The sequence below is a fragment of the Tympanuchus pallidicinctus genome, unplaced genomic scaffold, assembly GCF_026119805.1.
Source record: "Tympanuchus pallidicinctus isolate F22 unplaced genomic scaffold, pur_lepc_1.0 scaffold14, whole genome shotgun sequence".
NCBI classification, from domain to species: domain Eukaryota; kingdom Metazoa; phylum Chordata; class Aves; order Galliformes; family Phasianidae; genus Tympanuchus; species Tympanuchus pallidicinctus.
The window spans coordinates 10,602,909-10,626,128 of NW_026294659.1; the positions used below are offsets into that span (position 1 = coordinate 10,602,909).

The window sequence follows — 23,220 nt, forward strand, 5'->3', positions numbered from 1 at the left end:
AGCCATCCTTCCAGCACTGAATGCTAGGGACCAGAAGGCCTTCAAGGGTACTAGCTCTGACAGTTCTGGAACACTGGGTCATTCATATAGGTCTGCAAAGGCGGGTGTAAGGTTGGAAGCTTTGGAGAATCATTGCATGACTTATTTTTAAATCTTGGTTCGTGGCTGTTGCCAAATTGCTTCTTTTCCTGAAACGAGTAACAGAATTCAGTTTAAATAGTGATAGTATAACTTTATTTTCCCTCCTCTGCAGCATAACTGCAGAGGCTGTATACACATATCAATGCAACAGTTTTCATTTAGAGTCAAATACAGTGCCAGTAACTGTTAACAAGGGTTACTCAACTCTACAAATTCTACTCTTGTTTCTCGTTTGCTTTCCAGATGAAAGCTGTTTTAGTCCTTTGCTTAATGGGGAAAACTAACCTATGTACTGCTCCATTCCCATTTTTTTCATCCAGCAACAGTGAAACATAACCTTCATACAAGGCTTTCAAAGGAATGCCAAGTTTCCTTGGTTTTCAGAGAAAATGAGTGTAATTTTTTCATGTTAAGAGTTTACCTAGATATGAAAAGTGATAAAAGATCATCTTCCATTTCTGTTTTGTTCTTATAAATGCAGTTATCCAAACACTCTTCTGCAAACTTACTCTCAAGAAGTAATTCCAACCTGCCTATTCCTTCCCTTTGCTCATTTCTTACTTTCTATTAAAAATTGAAATCTGTTGTTAGAACTTCCTGAAACAGGAAAAAAATAATTCAGCTTGCTACTAGGTTGGAGAGAGAAGTGTTTGGTGCGAAAAGAGGTGGAGGGAGATAGGGAGAGCAAACAAGGAAAAAAAAAACCTTTGTATTTACTGAAACTCTAACTTTCAAGTGTCTAACCAGCAACAGTTATTGCCAGCCTGGTCCAACATTTTTAGATTTTCTTTTGACGTTTGAAGATTAAGGAAATCATGTTTATGTGTGATAGTACCAGCAGACACTTGACTCTGGTCTCTCCCCATCTCTTCAGGACTTGTTGCCAAGTGATGCTATGGAAACAGAATTGCAGAGTGCTATTTGGAGGTAGGGATATGCACCTGTACCACAGACAACAATTACTAATCGATCTCCTGACTTGAGAGAATACTGAAATCATTTCCAGTCCTGCTTCCCTTCTATACTAAGTCGCTGATACATACATGTTTGCATGCATTTGCAAACCTTTGTGATAAACATTTGCATTTAATCTCTAGATTTGTATTTTATTTGCCCTTTAAAATTTTGGTAAGAACTCAAGTAAGGATTCCACTAAGTGTCTGATGTTTATTTTATAAAGTAAACATGAAACAATTGACCATTAAGCGTGAAGTTCAGTGTTTTGAGGTTTAATTTGAAAAACACCAGAAATCAGCTTAAAGGTACTTTAATTTCTTAAGGTTTCTGATATATATCCAAGACCGACTTGCAAAAGTAAGGTACTGACATTACCTTTATTTATTATTTACCTTTTGATCCTGCTTCTTGTGGTTACATATTTTTTTCAGCAACCCGATTTGTTGCTGAAACAACATGTAGGCCTTATCAACCTCAAGGCTTTTTTTTTTTTTTTACTGGAAATTCCCAACCTAAATGGCAAATGGTAACAGACAAATGCCAAGCTTCAAAGGAGGGAGAAATGAAAGAGAAGGAGAAAAATAAAGAGAGGGAGAGAGGAAAAAGCGACACAAGGAAAGAAAGAGAGAACGAATGTAAGTAAGCAAGAAAGAGGAAGGAAAATGGGAAAAAACAAAAAAGGGGAAAGAAAAAGTGAAAAGGTATAAAAAGGAAGAAAGGAGAGGAACAGAATGAAAAGGAAGACAGTAAAGTGCAAGCTTTTTATAACCTTGACTTAACATCCAATCTGAGCCAAACCTATTTTTTACAATCTGTTTCCTTGGGGACTTATTATGAGACTACAGAGAAGCCATGATCTGACACAGCACAAACTGTTCAGCAGCCTGATGAAAACTCAGATGGCTCACAGTGACAGGAGAATCAAACCACAACTGCCTAGAATGTGAGATTATAAAATATTATGATCCAAATTGAAATTCAAGATATTTATTGAAGCTGTCAGCAAAGGAACGAGGACTAATGGAAAATACTCTGTACATTCCACTCAGTTACTAACAGCAGCTTCTGGACAAGGAAAGAAGTAACAAGTTTAGAAGAACAACAGCAAAGAAAAGGCTTCTGATATCAGTCCAGATTATATTCAAAAAGCAATGGGAAGAAAGCAGAGCAAAGATAACTCTGCGGGCGTTTGGAGGTGGGGGGAGGGTGAACAAAGGACTGTAGCTTGTCATACTGATGTCTCAAAGACAAAGGAGTTCTATATAAAGCGGTCTTCAAAAAGTACTGTCACGCAATGTCATGCCTTTGCAAAATCTGTGGTATCTAGAAATTTGCTATCAGAACCTCTCAGGTTAGGTAATTTTGCATTCATCAAGTTAAATACCAAAGGGAGAACTACACAGCCTGCTAGGCAAACCACTAGTATTAATGAAGATAACCACTAGTATTAATGAAGTAACAGCACTAAGAGATCCCTATTCAGGAGAGCAGTTAAGCAAACATTTAGACTGAGCATATATATATATATATGACTTCAGCATTTAGTTAAACGATTTGATAAATCGAAGCCAGATTAATGAAATTCAACTGCTATTCATCCTGCCGCTCAAAAGAATCCAGTATATCATAGATATGAAAGCAAATAAGATAAAAGGAAAGACGAAATAAGAAAAGAGGTGCTACTCACCTGTGCTATGCATTTTGTCTTTTTTATGGAGCCATTTGTAACCACTCCTAAGCATGGTTTGCATTAAAGCTGGATCACAAACGACACCTTCCATCCAGCTGTTTACATCTGGCTCACAGGTGTTGGAGTGGTGTTTGCCAGGAGCAGATGGATGCCTTAGAGGGACCTCTCAGGACCAAGATGCAGAGCCAAAGAGTGGGAAAGGGAGAAGGCTTTCAGTATTCCCACTATGCCTCCTGTAACAAAATGCTGTTGAAGTTGAACAGAAATACTGGATGGAATATTATTCCTCTAAGGTACTGAAAGTTGCTTTAGTGAATACACCCAGAAGGATTATGAGGCAAGTAAACTAGAAAATAAAGTAAGAGCATGGATACTGCTGCTGGTAATTCAGGTAAAGCCATCAGCAACAGGAATTGCAAGCATAGCCTGTAGCTGCACTAGGATTATAGTCAGTTGTCCTAACTGTGTGTCCTGCCACAATGGCCAGAGTGGGGACGCATGAGGCTAAAGAGCAGTTTAACTCTCCCTGGGGCTTGGCGGTGTGATTCATGTGTACAACAAGGAGCCCTCTACATGAGAAGTCCAGGTAGCCTGAATGTTTCCTTCTTTAACTGCTCTCCTTTATAGAACTTAAAAAACATAAAGTGTATGTTTCTGTTTTCCATGTTGCTCCAATGAATCCAACATACACTAAAAAACCTTCTGCACCATGAAGAGCTCAGTGCTTTGGCTTTCTATAGGCTGATGAACTAGTCTTGCTTCCAGAAGCCAATTTGCTCAGAGGCCATTTGCTCCATCTGACATAAAATATGCCTACCACAACTTCCTGAAGGGTAGGTCTTTTGAACACCTTTGAGCACATATTGTGCGAGTACCTGAGACCAGCGAAAAATATGAGCTACAAGATGTACAGAATCACAAAATCATTAAGGTTGGAAAAGACCATTAAGATCATCTAGTCTAACCACCTCACCATGCCCACTGCCCATGTCCCTCCGTGCCACATCCACATAGCTCTGGAACACCTCCAGGGACTGCAACTCCACCACCTCCCCAGGCAGCCTGTGCCACTGCCTCATTGCTCTAAAAAAATGCTTCCTAATATCCAACTGAACCTTCTCTGGCACAGCTTGAGGCCACTATCTCTTGTCGTATCACTGTTACCTGGGAGAAGAAGGCTACCACACGTTGCCTGCATTCTCCCACACACAGCAGCAAGGGAAAGTTGTGGGGCAGAAAAATGCAGGACAGGAGTAGGCAGTAGCTCACCCTCTCTGCTGCCAGCCTGCTTCTTTTAGAGACAAGCACGCTGTGGTTTTGGCAGAAGAGTTTCATCAGAGAGGAGCAATGGAGCAGACACAGTTATAACAAAGAGATCTTTGTGAACATGACTGGCCTGTGTTACAAGAGAAGGTCTCCTTTTCAGACTTGCTGCCTAGAACACTGATGAGGTCAAACAGCTTCCCAAGTCAGGAAAATATGCCTGAAAATCTCAGCATATTCCCCAAGCTCCCTGTCTATGCAGCTCCTCAGCTCTCCAGCAAACTTCTTCCCCCATGGAAGAGTTTGGGTACAAAGGGGGTGAGATGCGGAGTATCTAACAGAGGTAGCACACACAAATGACCTATAGCCCAGAGTTTGGCTTTCGCAGGAGGCCAGCCAGCCTCCTGGTGGACACCACTGTAGTATCTGAGAAGTCCTGCAGCTTGCCAAGCTTGCACTTGGCTATTGCTCTCCAAAGCTAACCAAATCAAAGACAACCCACACTTCGGTTGATCTACTGCTTCCAACTTGCCTGAGGAATTATCATCAGAAGATAGAGAAATTATTCTCACCTGTTCCTTGCACAGTAAACCTAGGGTTGTGTATAGCATTCCAAATTAGCATCATTCATTCTACCACTGTCAAGTACTGACTGCAGCATCTTCAGTGAGAGCACTAAAGCCGGTCTTAAACTACAGCATAAAATGCTGATCCGCAACACAAACATACCACCAAGCTCGCTCACTCATTCCGCGACCATGATCATTTTTTTTTCATCAAATTCAGGCTATAGACACCTAATTTACTCTAAAATACACCATCTTGTAATGACCAAATTCACAAAAGTTTTTTTTCTTTAAATAGCTATGTCACCAATCCTATTGACATGAGCTAGCTCCACCTAACTCACACACCATAGGGCAAAAGCTTGTTACAGATATAGGCCAAACTAATACACAGTCAATGATTTTTCTGGAATTTGCACACATATTCATTACATTTCGACAACCCATAAGCATATGGTCCCTCCCTCGTGCACATGCGCTGTGAGCAGTGAGGGTCTCCCCCTCACAAAGGCTCATAGTCTTCCTCGTTGTAAAGTCTTGACCCTGCAGGAGGGATAGCCCCTGATCCACTTCTAACTTGCCCTGTGGACATCTTATCACTTACTTACCAAATGTCCTCAAGCTGTTCTTAAACTTCTATCTTTGCCCTCCACCCCCACACTGTTCTAATCCCAGCTTGTTGCAATCCTCATACTTCTAGCAGCCTCTGCACATTTGCTTCTATAAACTGTATTTTACCATTTGTTTCTGTGAACCATCTTTTACTCTTCACGGTACTTCAACCAACATTTGGAAATCACATGTTCACTGTCTGGAATGGAAATCTGCACTTTGTTATCAATTCCCATTGCAAACTCAGTAATCAGCAGTGCCATCAAGTTATTTATGAAATATTATTATGCCTCTAGAAGCTTCATGAACAGAATCATCACAGCAGTGACACACTAAGTCTCCCATGAACAAACATGCCTGTAGATCAGCCCTTGCATCTCCACTGAGCTGGCAATCACTCAAAATATTGCATTGCTATGCTTCGCAGCAGGCCCTCAGATACTGCTAGTCTCTTGGAAAAGAGCACTCATGAAACACACTTCATTAATATAAAATTGGCATTTGCTTATCAGAGAAACTACTCTTCCCTTACACTTAATGAGCAACCAGAAGCTTACTTCAGTGCAAAAAAAAAAAAAAAAAAAACAAAAAAAAAAAAACCCAACAACTGACTCTAACCCTCAGTTTTCACATACTGAGCCTCAATAGCATCAACATGGAAGATCAACAAGCAACCACAATCAGCATTTGAAAACCACATTTTGAAAGACAGTTTGTTCAGCACCTAACTCCCTAACTTTTAAATAACTCCCATCCTCAACAATCAGAAGCAAAATAGCCTGGGCCCCTGAAAAACAATTAATAAAAAATCCATAGCATTCAGCTACCATGTGAAGAACATTTTTCATTACATGCTCCCCCAGCCTCTCAGAAGGGCAGCACAAAGGGATGCTTCTGAGATAATTCCAAAAGCAGCCATGAAAATGAAGAAAAAATGTTACAGAACTTTTAAAAAAGACACTATTTCTCATGCATATTTCAATCTTCATTCAGTGTAGCTGAACTGTGATATCTCATGAATCTTGCACATACTGTGAGTCCTTCAGACCATAGCAGAGCATTTGGGACTGCTGTAGGAAGAATATTCCACGCACATTCTGCGCTGGGCAATGAGGAGAAGGGTTAAGGTACTTCTTGTGACCAACAATTTATCTTCCACTTCTCACTGTGTTTACTGAGTGAACTGTAGTTTCTCTCCCCACAATGCCTGTCCCCATTTTGATGTTTTGCCCTGTTTCACACTGTCTATGCATCAGTCCCAGCCCTAAGCCTGTGTCAGGAGGATGATAGTCCTGCGTAGTTGAGGGTATACCCCCCTTAGAGATTGTCTTGGCTGCTGTAGTATCTTTCCTGAAATGCACATGCAGCGTGGTGCTCTAGTTACTTTCAGGAGTGTGCTTCTACCAGGGATTAAGTAAAGTAAATGTTATGTTATTATATCTGTTTTTATGTTTGCATATGCATACCTGCCTTTAGCCATGATCAGTGCTCCAGCCTGCCAACTGCTCCTAGTTGTTAGAGAGTGCCTTAGTTTTACAGGGTCACTCTTCATTTAAGTGCTTTCTCTTTAGAGAATGCCTGTGTCTGCCTGTTCACATTCCTATCCTAAACACACAAATACCATATTTAGAGTTGCAGTTCCCTACACAGGAACTTCAGAAATCATCCTTGCACCATAAAGAAGCAATGCAAAAAAAAAAAAAAAGTCATATCTAAAGAATAATTTGAATGGTAATATATGTATTATTAAGCTCTGCAAGATGCCTTTTGGTACCCTAGTGAGCTAATGGTACCCAATATTTTTTTTATCTGGGACTTCAGTGAACTGTCCTCTGACCATAATTTAATTCATAATTTATGTTCATAATAAATAAATTATAAATTATGTTCATAATTTAATGAGTTGACTTTTTTAGACAAGTAGCACAACCTAACCTCACTTTTCCAAGTCATATTTATTTGATTTCCAAGCTACTGCCTCACAAACTAGGCAAGTTCTCCATTAATTCCCACGACTTCTGCAGAATGGTGCTGCTCTGGAGAGCAGCCTACAGTCTTCAGTGAACTCAACTGTGGCTGACTTCTAATGGATCACGTTCTTCATCTTGATTTCCTTGCCAGACCATGCAAGGGAAGGATGGTGGGCTTGTTGCTCCAAAATGAGAGGTATTCTTCAGTCTTCTCAACAAAAAATACTGAACAGGTATTACTGTACTATAATAATATAAATCACAAGGAATACTGCAATACTGAACACAATAGATTTTTCTTTATGGAGAACAGCAAAAATAATCTGTAATCTTGAAAGGGAGAGCTTTATCCCATAGATTAAAGTAGTATAGGCTCTGTCCATCTTCTGCTGGGTAAAAGCAAATACATAGCTATCCTCAATATTGTTAAGTCCCTCCACGTGCACAACTGGTTTTGGATAACTGGGTCCCTGATACTCTTGGTGTACATCTGTACAATTAATGAATATACAGATGTTACAGTATAGCAGAGAGCATGGCTATATAGTTGTTACACCAAAGCAGGAAACAGAAAAGACAGGTACACTCACCCATATCCTGACTCACTTGGGAAACTCCAGTGGAGTAGATCTTCAGAAGAGATCCTTCCCCACTTGTAGTCAGCTCTTCAATAGGTCTAGGAGAGATGGAGCCAGGCTCCATCCCTTCCTGCAGCACAGGCGAATTGCCTTCACCTGTGCTCCTGTGGCTGACTCATTGCTCGCCTCAGGTGATCAATCAGAGGTTCAGGCCATGATTCAGCAGCTCCCATACGCTCCACCCCTTCACAGCATGAACCATGATCAGGTTGATTAAAGGGTAAGCTTTCCCGAACAGAGATCCGCTATATCTTGACGCTTATACAATTTCCATCACAACACGTGTTGGTACAATTCAAGATGAATGATGATCAGTGAAGGTTGATATTTTTTTATGGGCCAGTGCTTGATGATGTTACCAAAGGCATGCGGTCGTGAGATGCAGGCCCATCCTGTGTTCCATCAGTCCCATGTAGACCATCACTGGATGTTGCACATTCCAGTGTTACTGTCAGATCACACTTTGAGCCTTCAGCATCACCACAAGGAACAAAATGTCATCAAAAGACTCATGGGGAGTAATACAGATGTTTCAGAGGTGCCAGGAGAGGAAGGTCTGCTCTCCAAGGCAATGATACAGGCCATATTTCTATTCTGGGTCAACACTTCCACTTGTACTGGGGCATGCCCTGGCAGCCTGTACCACACCTTCTGGCCAGATGGCTGCAGCTGCATAATTATATCAGGCACCAAAGGGAGTGTCCTGATCTGCCACATGGACATGATGGGAGTCGCTTTAGCAATGAACATCGGAGTGATGACCACAATATCAGTAGGCCATGTACCTATTACTGGAGGGACTACTGAGCCTCCCACCTCCAATAATCTCCCCCAAGGTGTAAGTAGGCCACACCACTTGGGTCCTACCTGCACCTTTCAAGGCCATTTTATTCCATGAGTGCCTGGATCTAAGTTTTCAGGGGCAGCGAGCAACATATTATTTTCATTACCAATCTGGGGTCTTACCTCATGATCAGTGACCATAATTTGGATCCTAAGTGGGGTGGTCCACGTTATCTGCAACATTCTCAGGGCACTGGGGCTGCCATCTCAGGGTCTTTCATTCAGGTCCCGCAAGGTTTCATACAGTCTTTTCATTCACCCCTGCAAGGACTGGGAGTTTGTCTTCAGGGCAGCCTTGAGAATACTGTTACAACATTCAGTGAGGCGTGCTGTGGTTGGATTATATGGCAGGTGGAATCACCATTCTATGTTATTTTCTTCTGCCCAGCATTGTATTGTTGCACCAGTAAAATGAGTCTCTTGGTCGCTCTCGATGACTTGAAGTGTGCCATAGGCAGACATAAGTTTAGTGAGTGCCTTGATGGCATATGCCTGGTTTGCTCTCTCGGTACTGGATAGGCCTGCAGCAACCCACTTGCAGTATCGCTGCAGGTCAGGGCATATCTTGCCCCCTCAGACTGAGGAAGAGGCCTGATGTAATCAACCTGCCACCGCTGGAGAGTTTTGTGTCCTCTAGCAAGATGGGCTGTTGTTTCAGGCAATGGTCTTGGTCTTACCTTAGAGCAAGCGCTGCAATCCTGGCATGCCTGGACAATATCAGGTAGTTGTATAGGCAGTCCCCACACTTTAGCAGCTGCCCACATTGTCTTTTGTCCCACATGGCATAGCTTCTGATGTAACAAACAGGCAATGTTCTCAGATGGTAAATTCTCAATTAATCAAACTTGGGCCAGCGTGTCAGTTTCATCATTTCCCAGTGACTGTAGGGGTTGATGACCAGAAACATGGTAGACACGTACAATCCTGTGTTTGATTGCATTCCATATGTCTAACCACATGTCCTTGCCCCAGATCAGCCAGGCATGGATAGTCCATTCCTGGGTGGCCCACTCTGCAATCCAAAGAGTGAGCCCCTGGTACACAGCCCAACTACTGTACTGTACAGATATTCAGGATACCATCACTGGGTTATAACCAACCACACGGCTCACAGTTCTGCCCATTAGCTGCTCTGACCATCCCCCTCATCAAACCAGATTGTCTTGGATGATACGCTACTGATCTCCACTTGCTCAGGTTGCCCTTGCTGGACCCATCTGTGTACCAGGCATCTTCAGAAATAAGATATTTTCCCTCCTGAACAGGACTCTTCTCTGGTGGAGCAACCAATATTTCTTTTGGTGCACATTGTGATACGTCACTGGGCCTAGGATCTTCTGGAGTTCTTCTTTCAAGGGTGATGAAGACAGACTGCTCCTTTGGCTGAGGTAGGCAACCCATCATGCCATTGTTTGTGCTTGGGCCACCCCTGTCTTAGGAAAGTGGGTTAGATCTTCCACCCACCCCTGAATTGGCAGAGTGGTCTTGACTATAACTGCAGCTGTTTGAGTTATTGGCTCTACTACCTGTAATGCCAAATAGGCAGCCAATAATTGTTTTTCAATCATACTGTATCTTTCTTCTGCTCCATGCCAGACCTGAGACCAGAAACCAATGGGGATCCAAACAGATCTCTGGCATTGCCGCAGGCCACAACCAAAGCCATCTTGAGTAACTTGAACATCCAACTCAGCTGGGAGGGTAGGATCAAATATACCCAATGCCTGGGCTTGTTTAACTGCAAGTTTTGCCTGTTGCCAGAAACCTGCCATGGAGTAGAAGGGCAAAAGCTTGCTTGATCTTGAAAGTGTCCTGTTCTGTTTTCCCCCAGTCCCATAACTGCCCCTTTTTTGTGAGCCTGTACAGTGGCATTAGCAGCTGTGCTAGGTGAAGTATAAAGGAATGCCAAAAAGCCAGTATACGTAGAAACTCTTGCGGCTTCTTCAATGTTGCAGGGACTGGGAACACCTGAACCTTATCTATAAAAGCACTGGGTAGTACTTAGGTCTTTCCTGACCAAACTACCCCCAGGAATTTTACGGACAGGCCTGGACCTTGCACCTTTTGGGGATTTATAGCCCATCCCCTTTGTTGTAAATAGGTGGTTAATGAATCCACTGCCTGTCCTACTGCCTCCAGTGAGTCGGATGTCAGCAGGAGATCATCAATATAATGATATAGGTTAACATCATCAAGTTTTCTCCAATCAGCCAGGTCACCCGCCACTAGATCATGACAATACATTGGTGAATGCATGTACTTGTGGCAGGACCTGAAAGGTCCACTGCCTGCCTCCCCACATAAACACAAACTGATCTTGCGATTCCTCAGCAATTGGGATACTGAAGAACACATTTGCTATATCTAGGACACAGTGATAGGTTTTTATCTCCCTACTTAAATTGTCCACTAGGGAGGAAACTTTGGGTATGGCCGCACAAATATGCAGCATGACATTACTTAATTCTCTGTAAACTACTATCATTCTCCATGTGCCATCTGACTTTCGCACTGGCCATATGGGGGAATTATATGGGCTGTGTGTAGATCTTATAATTGCCACATTTTCTAATTCCTGTATCATTTTCACTATTTCATCCTGCCTACCCAGGAGTCTATACTGTCTGACATTAGTAATCCAGCACAGTTTCAGCAAATAGGCCCATATTTTGCATGGCCTCTTAATACTGCCTGCACCACCTGGATACTGATATATCTCTGTCAAAGTCTGAACTCTCACATGGTTGTCTGGAGAGCCAGACCCCATAGAATATCTATGCCCAAGATAGTTTTCCTGCACTGGGGCAATAGATACCTTGTACTCCCAGGGTGGGAGACACCCAACTCCCAGTTTCAACCATGTTGAAAGGAATTAGTCTGTCCCCCAAAACCACCAAAACCACCAATCATCATTCTGTCTCCGTCAAATTTGGTCAGATCTCCTCAGAAAATTGATGTTACTGCTCCAGTGTCCACTGATGCCATAACTCTGAATATTCTGGGGGGGAACAATAAATCATTAGTTGTATACAGGGCCTCTGGTCCCATCTGGAGGCCCTAGGGGGACTAACATCCCTTGTCATGCCATGAATTGTGCTATGGCCAATTCTTTTGCTTCTGGTGGCTCAGGCATCATGGCCTGAGAAACCTGAAGTAGCTTTTTTTTTATTCCTAATAGGAACAATGAAATCTTCTAGGTTCCATGTTGTTGGTGGTATTCTCTCTATAATCCTTACCCTTGATTTTTTAGGGTAGTTCTAAAATTTTTGATTGTCCTTCAATTGTCTCCAAAGCTGGAGAAGGATACAGTTGGGCTGGCTGTCAATCTTAGCAAATTGGACCCCAGCCTGAATTAAACATTTGTTTTCAGGTGACCATTATGGGTCCTCGTTGAGGAGCTTGAGTAGCCAGCATCTTGGTTTTAGTCACTGGCAGGACCCCAGCTTCTTCTAATGTCCGAATGTTGTGCCTGATCTGCAGGCATTCTGTTTCTCCTAGGTCAGCTGCCAACTGGGCAGCCTGCTGGATAACTGCTTCTGAAGCCACCAGGGGATTTAATACAGAGACCAAAGTACCACACAAATGAGAGGGAGCTTGCTGTAGAATTAAGTCTCTCATCTCTGCTGAGAACTTGACCATATCAGGGCCATCAAATGCATTTTTGTAAATTGCTTTTGTAAATTTTGTAAATTGCACCTAGTTCGTGGATATAATTTTGAAGGTCCTCCATGGAGGACCATATCCCTGTATGTAGAGATATACCAGATTTATTCGGCCATACTATACAGCAGGCTGCCAACAACCATTCTATTATGAAATGGTTGTCATCAAGATATTGATTACCCACATATAACCTCTGCCTGAGAGCAGGACGGACAGTCATGGTGGCCAACTTGGCTATTTCTGGGCCATTCACCAAGACACTTTCTGCTCCAGAATCCCACAGTCTTAATAACCACAGCTGGCACACTTTCTCTAGGCTTCTGCCAAAATCACTGTACTAAATCCATTAATTCTGTTGCCATGTATGACCGGGCTGTTACATGCAAGTGAATCTGGGCAGGGGGCCACTGATCAGGCGGCACCCCTACCGGACTGCCCTACATTTTTTTTGTTTTCTGAGTTGAAACAAGACAGACTTCTGGTGGATCTGTCAAAATCAGAGATTTGAGACCTAATCTAGATTTTTTATTTTCCTGATCAACGAAGTCTGTTAATTCAGGAGTCTGGTCATTGTCTGCTGAAACAATATTGAAACCTTTGCAATATTGGAAACATTGTCTACTGAAGTTAGAAAGTTGACCTATTGGAAGATTCAGAATTGGTTTCTTCCCTGTTAATACTCCAAGTTCTTGCTCTAACTTTTTGATATGGCCCTTCAAAAATTGATTTTCATTCTCTGAAGTATTATTCCTCATTTCAGCATGGTTTAAAGCATTTAATAGTGGCCATGCCACTATGGAAGCAGCTAATTGTCTTTCTTTCATGATTAGTATATCTTTGCTGAGTCCCTGAAAGTAATGCCATGTGATATAGGGAGATATTTCCCATAACACATGAAGCACCCCATTTTTTAATCATAACCACTAGTCCATAATAGGGAGATCCCACAAATCCTGGGATATGCCCTGGAATCATTTTATCTGGGGGATAGCATTCGCCTCCTTGACCCATTTAAAGAAATCCCATAGAAATGTATATATAGTATATTTGGCCTGCCTGGCTCACCAAGGGTACAATTAATGAATATACAGATGTTACGGTATAGCAGAGAGCATGGCTATATAGTTGTTACACCAGAGCAGGAAACAGAAAAGACAGGTACACTCACTGGTGTCCTGGGCTTGCTGGGGAACTCCAGTGGAGTAGATCTTCAGAAGAGATCCTTCCCCACTTGTAGTCAGCTCTTAAATAGGTCTAGGAGAGATGGAGCCAGGCTCCATCCCTTCCTGCAGCACAGGCGAATTGCCTTCACCTGTGCTCCTGTGGCTGACTCATTGCTCGCCTTAGGTGATCAATCAGAGGTTCAGGCCGTGATTCAACAGTTCCCATATAACATCAATTGAGAATTTGACCTAGAAATTGCACAATAAAGTAAAAAACATGGGTAGCTCTTAAAAATAGCGGGATAGGTTGCTTGTCTTGGACACTTCTGAGAACAACTAAGAGCAGCTCTTCTGCAGCCTTTGAATATTTCAGAATGGGCAAGCCATTCAGGCAAGTAGACAAATTTGCACATCACAGCGTGAAGCTCTGAAAAAGCTCATAAATGCTTTTTGCCCAGGAGGTGTTTGATAGTTCTGGGGCAGAACATTTTAGGCGATGCTGAATGTAATCATCTGTCATTGTTTCCTTTGGAAAAGGGGGGAGAGGGGATACAGTGTTCCTCAATTTCTAGATTGGAGCAGCAACTAGTGCTCAGACAACTTACTCATGCAAAAATCACTAGACTGTCACCTTTTGAATATTTATAGACTCTGTGTGCCAGGATCACGATGAGAGCTAATTGTGGAACCCTGCAAATATGTGACTTAACAAATGTGCAAAAGCATTTGTCAGCCCCATTACCAAACTAGTGATTTTGACAGCAGTCCAAGCAATTGTGTTTTGGGATAAATAATTTAAAAGTGGTCCTGAACTGTTCAGTTGTACCTGAAGCTGGACACTCTCAAAATGAATTGCATGTGCAAACAAGAAAGTTTGAATTTCTCTTTGCCTATGTTGCATGAAATTCAGGTACAGGACAGCCTCAGCAGCCACAGAAGGTGTGCAGCCTGCAGTGCAGTATATTTTGCTTCTGGTCTCTCTCACACCCCCAATCAGACCATCTTAATTTCTAGGTGCTGTATGTCAGCACACATGGGTTGATCAACAGGGAGGAAGGAATGCAATCCTTTCACATGAAAACATTTGCTTAGTGAGCTGTAAGTAGAAGATTTGTACCTGTTAGGACTGAGAAAAATAAAATAAAATAAAAAGATGTCATCCAGTGGATACTGTGCTGTCGCTGCAGAAGTAGCAAGTCACTATGAGAACCATGAAAAACATTCTCTAAGCGACAGCAGCAGCCCCAGCTAGACTGGCATTGCCAGGCCAGGCACATACTGCTCTGTAGCTGATCAACTCCGAAAAGAAAGAATCCCAGTTTGTGTAACAAGAGCTGTGGGCAGGATGCCAGCCCCCAGTTTCTGAACGCTGGAAAGGGTTGAGGCTACTCCTGGGGAAAAGGCTGAGCCTAGCAGCATGGGTCCATGGCCAACCAGGATGAAGCTTAACTTTCTACTCACTACCAGAGAGTGGTAGTGAATGGAGCTAAATCCAGCTGGTGACCGGTCATGAGTGTTGTTCCCCAGGGGTCGGTGCTGGGGCCTGTCCTCTTCAATATCTTTATTGATGACCTGGATGAGGGCATTGAATGCACCCTCAGTAAGTTTGCAGATGACACCAAGTTGGCTGGAAGTTGATCTGCCTAGGGTAGTGAGGCCCTACAGAGGGATCTGGACAGCCTGGAGAGCTGGGCTGAAGCCAATGGGATGAGGTTCAACAAGGCCAAATGCCAGGTCCTGCACTTTGGCCACAACAACCCCAAGCAATGCTACAGGCTTGGGGCTGAGTGGCTGGAACACTGTGTAGAGGAAATGGGCCTGGGGGTATTGATTGATGCTCAGCTGAACATGAGCCAGCAGTGTGCCCAGGTGGCCAAGAAGGCCATGGCATCCTGGCTTGCATCAGTAATGGTGTTGCCAGCAGGAACGGGGAAGGATTGTCCCTCTATACTCAGCTCTGGTGAGGCCACACTTCTAGTACTGTGTCTAGTTTTGGGCCCCTCACTGCAAGAAAGACACTGAGGTCCTGGAGTGGGTTCAAAGAAAGGCAACAAAGCTGGTGAGGGATCTGGAGCACAGGCCAAATGAGGAGCAGCTGAAGGAGCTGGGAATGTTCAGCCTGGAGAAGAGGAGGCTCAGGGGAGACCTCATTGCTCTCCATAACTACCTGAAGGGAGTTGTAGTGAGCTGAGGGTCGGCCTCTTTTCTCCTGTAACCGGTGATAGGACTAGAAGGAATGGCTTCAAGCTGCGCTAGGGGAGATTTAGGCTGGACATTAGGAAATGCTGCTTTTCTGAAAGAGTGGTCAGGCAGTGGAATGGGCTGCCCAGGGAGGTGGTGGAGTCACAGACCCTGGAGGTGTTCAAGCAACATTTGGATTTTGTGTTGAGGGACATCGTTTAGTGATAACTATTGGTGATAGATGGATGGTTGGACTGGGTGGTCTTTTAGGTCTTTTCCAACCTTGGTGATTCTATGATTCTGTGATTCTCCAGGGATCTGTAGAGATAGTAAATATGCCCAAGCAAAAAGCAAAGCTCACATAAGGGGCAATTCCTGGTGTGCAGGAGCTGACAAATCTCACTTTTATCAATTTTTGTCAACAAAAGCCTTTATGCAGCATCTTCATAGCAGACAGCCACTAGTTTAATAATTCCCATTGGCTTCCAATCAAGGATACAACTGCACTGTTCCACGGCATTTAGACAAAGGCACCAACCAAATTTCACAAGAAAGTGCCGCAGTCTCCATCATTCTTACACAACACTATGGCCAATACCGTCCAACATTCCTTCTGCTGAAAGAAATACATCATGTTGAAAAAATAGTCAAGATCCAGCCTGTGTAGTGCTGCCAGTTCGCTTTGCCACTGCAGCCAAATACAAGCGGTACTAAACTTCAGATGTTAATTTAGAAGTCTCTGTTCTCCCCTTGCTCATTTATTTCTGGGGTCTGCATGGGTCTGCTTTGATCTGTGTATCCCCTTAGTCCATTCACAGACCACCCATTTGCTGCCTTACAAGTCACCACAATGTGTATGTGTACCGTGAACTGAAACACCCTCTCTTTTTCCTTCCAGAGCCTTACTATTACAAAATGCCAAGAGTGAAACTATATTGTACATTAAGTAGTAATGGAAAAAACTACCTAGCAGGACACCTCCAATAGATTCAATAATGAGAAAACAAAGGATATAGTGAAAAAAAAAAAAAAAAAAAAAAAACCAGAGGGACGGAAAATGTTGCCTACTTCAGAGAAAATGCAAAATAAACTTTTTCTGAAAGCACGCATGCTTTATTGCATGTATACAAGCAGAAGGAGATAGATGAAGTCTCAGAGGATTGTACAGTGGTTTATTAAGAGCACAGAAAAAAATGCAGAAGCAACAAAGTAACTTTCTCACTAGTCAGTTGATTGGGTCCCAGTAAGAATCGTAAAATCATAAGGAGAACAAGAGTCACAGTCATGGCAATTATTAAGAGGTAGCATAGATAAGAGCCAACACCTGATCCCTTCACATACCCTACAGTTCATCTGCCCTCAAGCTTGCCCAGGTTCCTGACCTTCATCTCTGCTGGTCCCTGATAAACTCACACTATCTTTCCACACTGCAAAACTGTGCTCAGGGATACTCCATCCATTATGAATGATACATTCCTTCCTGCTCTGTGCTTAACAGCCTTGGTGCTTGCTGCTCAGGAAACTCAATACACATCCCGTACCCTTCTGTGACTACCCATTAAAGCACTTATCCTTTCCATGAAATTATGAAGTTGTATGGCTCCAAAAATAGGCAGAGGGGTCTGGTTTGAGGCTGCAAAGCTTAAAGAATCAGTCAAGAGCAAAAAGCAGCCTGCTCTTCTCTATGAATATGAGAAAGTAATTTCCAACGGCCTGAGACGCTTTGTTGCACTTTTCTTTGAGAAGTAAATGACTCTGGCTTGAGTGTTGCCAACATAGAAAAATTGAGAAATAAAAAGCAGCATGCTTTTTCATCGCCTTTTTAAGACATTGATAGAACAAAATTTCAAATTGCTACGGCAACTGGCTTAAACAATACTCTGGAACTTGTGTGTATTTGTTCTATGACCTAAGACTGTGCTATTCTGCAAGGCAAAGGCATTAAGTCAGGACTTTATTCCTTTAACATATGGTGCCCAGGAAGATATTTGCTCTTGTGTTTTGTACTATGCACACAGTTAAGTGCACCAGCAGTACGATTCATAAAGAAAGGCATTAGTTACTTGCATGTAAACCCCAAAACCTATGTATGGATTTAAAATATATGGAAATAAAATTAGAGACATAAAACTAAAGTTGCATAGATCCAGATGAGTGTTAACGAGTGTGAAGGCCTGAAAGAGTAATGTGTTATTTTACTATTATTGTAACATATGTTTATCTTTAAAGAAGGTGGCTGTAAAAGGTATCACACAGAGGTTTAAGTCTGGTGGGTAAGTGCAAGTAGTGCTGGATTAGGTGGCTGGGGACTAGGCAAAGATCAAGGAAATTACATCATTCCTAAATTCAGAGAACTCACCAAGGGAACGGGGGAGAATTCCACCAGAAAGCATTTTAGAAGAGTTGAACAGGAGGATGCTGGTGTACGTGTCTTTTAAATTCAGGAGCAGCTAACTCTCTGTGATGCATCCCACAAATAAGGCTAGAGATTGCAGTTCTGAAAGCATTGTTCCCTTCTGGATCAGTATCCGGAGATCCTTCTATTAAGTGACAAATTCAGCTCCCAGTGTGAGACAGTAGATTTCGGCTCCTTTGTAGCAGCCTCTCCTCCTCTGACACCGTGATTATTGTATACTACAAAGCAATAAACTGCTTTTTGGGAACGTGTGTTTCAATGAAAACTGACCTATAAGGATGGGTTGATTTAAGACATGGGTGTCTAAGCTTTTGGCTTGCCTGGGCTGCACTGAGCAAAGAGGGATTGTCTTGGGCTGCATGAAAAAAAGGTTTTTATGAAAGTGTGGTAAAGAGGCATGATCACATTTTCCTTTGAGTTGAATATCTGATTGCAATGCAGTACATTCTGTTAGAAAATTTGCAGGTAAATTATGTCAACTGAAAATGGAGTCACAAAGACACCCAAAATAATGGTAATTTTTCATCAGTCTTGAAACCTTTTTTGAAATTCTTTATCAAAACAGAAAGCAAGGCTGCATATTTTTCACTGTTCAAAGGGCTATGTTTAGCCAGTGTATCCAAATCCAAAAAAATTATTTGTCATCACTTGAGTTAGCACAGCACTGTGACCTCCTCAGGTCCTCGTTTCAGCCCAGATGGGATTCATAGTGCACTGCTGTTCAGTTGGTACCGTGGGGCTGGGCTTTGCCTCACAGTTTCCGTGATGGTGAGGGACAGAGGGAGGTTGCAGTGTGGGCTGGACTGGGCTGCATGTGTCCTGTGGGCTGTGAGTTGGACATGCCTGCTCTAAGGGAATGGCCATGCGCTCACTGCATGCTGTTGGTGTTCCTGGCAGTGCCAAGGATAGGGCTCACAGTGAGACAGATGTAGAAGGGTTTTGAGATGTGAGATTCACTGAGAGGGCACACAGTAAATATATGATATATCTTAGCTTCAATAATATTTTCAGCAGTGAGTTTGGAGAGACCTGAAGAGCACTTTCACAGGCGAAACTGGAATTCAAAATAGTCCTGACTAAATAAAAATGTGATCTGAAATCAAGAGGATGAGACTCAGTGAGAGCAGGAAAGCTCTGATGTGTATCAGATTGAGCTGGCAAGACCAACAGCACTGCTGTGCAAAGAGATGCGGGGCTCAGAGCAAACCGGGGAGCAGGCATGAATCAACAATGTGATACTGTTGTACAAAAGGCAAATGTCATTCCAGGACATAGAAGCCTGCACTGTAAACAATTGCTCTGCTCTGCTCAGCATCCATGAGGCTGAAGCAGCTGCCCTGCACCAGTGCTTGGCACTGGACCTTGCTGGGGAAGAGGGTAGAGAGGAACTGCAAGGGGCTGGAGCACAGAGGAAAAAGCAGAAGGAATAATTTGTTTAGGCTAGAAAGGACTTCCGCTGTAACCACTCATTAAAACAATATTAAATGCTGAAATTCACAAGGTTGCTGGCTGCTCTGGGAGAGTTGGAGCACTCCAGCAGGGAGGTGGTCCCAACATGCTTGGGAATGAGCAGGCTGCAGAGGTGACCCAGATTCACTCAGAGCTTCAGAGCCGGAACAGCCCTGATGGTCTTCCAGGCCATCTGCCCACCCTCAATGTTTACAGTTTTGCAGTCCCACCCTCTCCTTGACCAAGATCCAAATGCATCAGACTTACCAGCTTTGAGCTCACATCACTGGTGGAAGGAGCAAAGGAGACATCGCACCATGCTTTGTATGTTAGTGAATGATGCTCACTGGCAGCATGTACTGTGGAAGTGGGCTTTGGACATGAGGGGTGGGAAGGACAGGATCCAGCTGCCTGTCTGTCCTCCTTCCAGCACCCTGGGGGGCTGGGCAGACATATTCCACCACAAGGAAAAGAAAAGACAGTAGAAAATCCCTTCTGGCACTGGGTCTGCAGATGAGTTAGATCCATAAAAAGAGATAATCTGGTCAATTGAGAAGGTTTGGCACTAGAAGCAGGTTGATTCCCACTCTTCTTCACACATTTCTTTATATAGACAGAAACTGGTTTGGAGGGTGAGGATGGGGTTACCTCCCTCACCCATCCACCACCAGCCTCTTTCCATACTTGCTGGGGTTGCCACTGCTGAGTCCTGTTGGTTTCAGGAGGTAAAAGGGGGTGGTATCTCTAGCCATGGTCAAAATATGCCTATTTGTCTTCAGAAAACCAAAATCTCACTTTACTTAATAAAAAGTGCATCAATATATATACATGTATATACATACAAATTGATGTTCTGGCATTCAGACTGATACATCCAATGGTGTTCTTATTTGCACAGTGTACCATGGCTGCTTTTCTCCTGTCTTTCAAGTATCCCTCACCCACTCACTTCTTTCCCTTATACTTCTTACAGAATAAGGATTTTGATAAAGTATTTCAAGATTTCATCCACACTGAAAGGCGCTACAGCCCCCAGAGATCTCCAGCACACTCATTACAGTACAATAGGTCCTGTTTACAGGCTCAGGATTTCATTCTGCACAATGTTACCCATGAAATTAAAAAACAAAGTGCACTAAGCAATGTCAGGAATAGTCTCTCTCAGTCCAAGGTGAAGACAATGCACCAAAGCTGTGTCTAAGATTATTTTATACCATAGTATTTTCATAGAATCATAGAATCAACAAGGTTGGAAAAGACCAGCAAGATCATCTAGTTGAACCTTTAGCCCATTGCCACCATGCCAACTGCCCATGTCTCTCAGTGCCACATCTGCACATCTCTTGATTACCTCCAAGAGCAGTGACCCCAGCACATCCCTGGGCAGCCTGTTCCAATGCATCACCACCCTTTCTGAGAAGGTTCCAATCTGAACTTCCCCCAGCATAACTTGAGGCCATTCCCTCTCATCTTATCACTTTTACCTCAGAAAAGAGGCTGATCCTCACCTCACCACAGCCTCCTTTAAGGTAGTTGTAGAAAATGATAAGGTCTTCCCTGAGTCCCTCTTTTCCAGACTAAACAATCCAAGTTGGCTCAGCTGCTCACCATAAGATTTGAGCTTCAGACTCTTTAGAGCTCTGTTGCCCTTCTCTGGACATGCTCCAGGGCCTCAATGCCTTTTTTCTGGTGAAGGGCCCAAAACTGAACATAGTACTTGAGGTACAGCCTCACCACTGCAGAGCACAGGAAGGCGATCCCCTTCCTGGTACTTCTGACTACACTATTTCTGGTACAAGCCAGGATGCCATTGGCCTTCTTGGCCACCTGGGCACACTGCTGGCTCATGTTCAGCTGAGCATCAACCAACAGCCCTAGGTCCATTTCTCTACACAGTCTACCAGCCACTCAGCCCCAAGCCTGTAGCGTTGCCTGGGGTTGTTGTGGCCAAAGGGCAGGACCCAATGTTCAGTCTTCTTGAAATTCATTCACTCAGCCCAGCTCTCCAGCCTGTCCAGATCCCTCTGTAGAGCCTTCCTTCCCCCAGGCAGATCGACACTTCCAGCCAAATTGGTGTCATCTGCAAACTTACTGAGCATGCACCCAAACTCCAGATGGTCAATAACAATATTGAACTGGGCCAGATCCAGTACTGACCCACAGGTAACACCACTTGTGACTGATTGCCAGTTGAATTTGACTCCATTCATCGTCACTCCCTGGGCCTGGCCCTCCAGTCAGTTTTTTACCTGGCAAAAAGTACACTTGCGCAAGCCATGGGCTGCCAGCTTCTCCAGAATACCGTTGGAGACAGAGACGAGACTTTACTGAAGTCTAGGTAGATTATGTCTACAGCCTTTCCTTCATCCACTAGATCACTCGGATGTAGAAGGAGATGAGGTTGTTCAAGCCAAATCTCTGTCTCATCCTCTGATTATCCCACACATGTCACATGATCTGGAAAAAAAAAAAATGGAATACTTCATGAATTTACCTGTCGTCCTTGTGCAGAGACCATATAATCTTCTTTGTATCAGTTTGGTGTTAGTATATGTGCCGCCAAAGCATGAAAAACAGCAGTAAAGCAGATATAGATAGATAGATAGATAGATAGATAGATAGATAGATAGATAGATAGATATGTATGTAAACTGCCTCTCTGCAGTAGGTGCTCTCTGTTCTTGTTTTCCGCACTCTCTGACCATGGGGTCACTACCAGTAATTTTACCACTAATGCATCAACTCCATCAGATAGCTGGCATTTTGGTGGGACCTGCAGGCAGCAACAAAATGAAAATAAGTAACAGGAATTTAAACAAGCTCCTTTATAATTTAATTTCAATTAATTTGTTGTCTAGTCTTTTCAACAAGCTAATGTTGAACATCCCTGTTTTCTTAGTAGCTGTAGCCCACAGAGTGATCACATCAGAGAGTAACACTGCCCTCTGAAACTGGTCCAGAGCAACACAAGTGTAAACCTTCCCCACCACTCATACCAGAACATTCAGACCTTTCCACAAGACCCCTGTTGGCTTAGTAGTAAATCTGCAGAATCAAACAGATGATCCTATGCAGAGTAGAAATGTCCTTCCCATCAATGATTGTGATTTAATGCTAGTGCCTGCTATGTGTCTCAAGTAGCACAAGGCATTGTATTTTACCAATATCACATCTCTCTGGAATTATGTATCCCTTCAGATCCCCTTAGAGGGTCTGCCATGGAGAGGGACAGAGGGAAGTGATTTCCTCGATGAACCAAAAGTCTTTCCTCTGCCCCCATCCTCGTGACTGCTTCCTTGCAGGGCAGTGCACGCTACCAGGGTTTCTGAGAATGGAAAAGGAACATGTGATAGTGCTTTTAATGTCTGCTGCTTTTCCATGCCCTCCTCTGTGCTTGTCTCCTGGGGCTGTGCAAAACCTCCTGCCAAAAAAGCGCTTTGAGTAACCCTCCAAAAATCCTCCTCCACAGAGTCCAGTGTGCTGTTCCTGTGGGACATTACTGAGAAACAAAAAGCACTGTGGGCTTCCTAGTCATACAAAAGACCTTGTCAAAAAGAACAAACACACAAGTATCTCAGTTATTCTATTTAGCATAATTGCTGACTCTCACAAAGACCTTATCTCCATTGTTTGAGATGCAACCTCCAGCTTTGACAGCTCTGGCATCA

At 43.3% G+C, this 23,220-nt stretch overlaps 1 non-coding gene across 1 annotated transcript; it reads right to left on the reverse strand.

The window, feature by feature from the left end:
* Positions 1-22,018: 22,018 nt before the first annotated feature.
* On the reverse strand, positions 22,019-22,120 carry LOC128076582 (U6 spliceosomal RNA). Its single transcript, XR_008204450.1, has one exon. It is a non-coding gene; the product is annotated as a U6 spliceosomal RNA (small nuclear RNA).
* Between the last annotated feature and the right edge of the window lie 1,100 nt (positions 22,121-23,220).